We start from the raw sequence: 2,494 nt of genomic DNA, 5'->3' as shown, positions 1-2,494 counted from the left end.
TCTGGAGTTAGAAGCGTATATTGAAAGCTGTATTTCTGGAGTTAGAAGCGTATATTGAAAGCTGTATTTCTGGAGTTAGAAGCGTATATTGAAAGCTGTATTTCTGGAGTTTGAAGCGTATATTGAAAGCTGTATTTCTAGAGTTTGAAGTGAATATTAAACGCTGTATTTCTGGAGTTTGAAGTGTATATTAAACGCTACATTTCTAGAGTTTGAAGTGTATATTGAAAGCTGTACTTCTGGAGTTAGAAGCGTATATTGAAAGCTGTACTTCTGGAGTTAGAAGCGTATATTGAAAGATGTATTTCTGGAGTTAGAAGCGTATATTGAAAGTTGTACTTCTGGAGTTAGAAGCGTATATTGAAAGCTGTACTTCTGGAGTTAGAAGCGTATATTGAAAGCTGTATTTCTGGAGTTTGAAGTGTATATTGAAAGCTGTATTTCTGGAGTTTGAAGTGTATATTGAAAGCTGTATTTTTAGAGTTTGAAGTGTATATTAAACGCTGTATTTCTGGAGTTTGAAGTGTATATTAAACGCTGTATTTCTAGAGTTTGAAGCGTATATTGAAAGATGTATTTCTGGATATACGCTTCTAACTCCAGAAATACAGCTTTCAATTCAGAAGTACACCTTTCAATATACGCTTCTAACTCCAGAAATACATCTTTCAATATACGCTTCAAACTCTAGAAATACATCTTTCAATATACGCTTCTAACTCCAGAAATACATCTTTCAATATACGCTTCAAACTCTAGAAATACAGCGTTTAATATACACTTCAAACTCCAGAAATACAGCGTTTAATATTCACTTCAAACTCCAGAAATACAGCGTTTAATATTCACTTCAAACTCCAGAAATACAGCGTTTAATATTCACTTCAAACTCTAGAAATACAGCTTTCAATATACGCTTCAAACTCCAGAAATACAGCTTTCAATATACGCTTCTAACTCCAGAAATACATCTTTCAATATACACTTCAAACTCTAGAAATACATCTTTCAATATACACTTCAAACTCTAGAAATACAGCTTTCAATATACGCCTCTATACGCTTCTAACAATAGTGGGATTGACCGTAACATTATAACGCCCCCACGGCTGAAAGGGCGAGCATGTTTGGTGTGACGTGGATTCGAACCCACGACCCTCAGATTGCGAGTCTAGCGCCCTAACCATCTGTCCATGCGGACATTTCTTACAGTGTATTATAGAGCGCGAAAAGAGGCTCGTGCAACACAACGAAGTTTTTCGCGCATGCGCTCCCATCTGACCACAGTCAATTTTCTTTCAAGTGCTATATGCAGAACTGCAACTTTAACGTTTCGATAACGTTCGCAGAGACGAGTTTTCTTTATCTGTAATCATAATATATCAATCTGTGATGTTTACGACAAAATCCACCCGCAATAGGGTTATTAAAGTCAGTCTAGCAAAGAATTAAGAACCCAATCTTGTGATTCTTATTTTTATCGTGAGCCCTCGGTCAGAGATCCGTGTTCCGAGGTTTGAACATAAAGCCTTGTTCAATTTCGTTATACAATTAGTTTTAAGCCTTTGAATTTGATTAGGTTTGTTTCGGATACTTGCGCAAAGCTACAGAATGACTATCTGGATGAACCGTTCCTAATTTTAAACTTACAGACTTTTAATGAAAGACAGCTGGTCAATAGTACCCAACAAGCAGTGAGATATGACAGTTACACTTGTAACACGCTCATGACTCCAAAGCGTGGAACGCTTGCGACAACAAGGCTCAGATCCACAATTATAGCATGCTAAGCATTAGGCCACTTGTAAAGCAGTGAAACTCGAGCCCGGTTATTATCTTCTTAGAGTCCAGGGTTAATAGACAAAAACCGGAAAATTACAGCTTTCAACGTTGATAAAAGAGTAGCCCAAGAGTTGGCGGTTGGTGATGACTAGCTGCCTTCCCCCTAGTCTTACACTGCTAAATTAGAGACGGCTAGCGCAGATAGCCCTCGTGTAGCTTTGCGCGAAATTCAATACAACAAACCTTTTTATTTATTTATAGTTTCAATTATTTTCGCCTCGTGTTCTACCCCTATTTTGTAAATTAAAAAGCTGATAAAAGAACGAAATATTTATCATCCTAACAAAACGACGTATGTCAACAAAAATATATTATGACATTGTTTAGAATTTATATCCAGCTTATCAGTGTTTGAAAAGTAAAATAATGAAAAACACTAATCAAAAGCTGTTAAAGATTTATTTTTAGAGAGAGCATATGAAAATCTGAAAATATGGGATATCATATTCAAGTTCCTAAAGAATTATGTAAATAAAGAAATGGAAGTAAGCGACGCTTTTTGTCACAATTACCACCGTCAGGGTTGTGGCTATACTGTTTCTTCAGAATTGTGATGGAAGTGGTTTATCATGGTTGCGACTATACTGTTTTATCAGGGATGTGGCTATGATGTTTCTTCAGAGTTGTGAATAAAGTTTTTCATCAGGGTTGT

The sequence above is a fragment of the Limulus polyphemus genome, unplaced genomic scaffold, assembly GCF_000517525.1.
Source record: "Limulus polyphemus unplaced genomic scaffold, Limulus_polyphemus-2.1.2 Scaffold1041, whole genome shotgun sequence".
Classification (NCBI taxonomy): domain Eukaryota; kingdom Metazoa; phylum Arthropoda; class Merostomata; order Xiphosura; family Limulidae; genus Limulus; species Limulus polyphemus.
Note: the sequence above shows the minus strand (reverse complement) of the source record.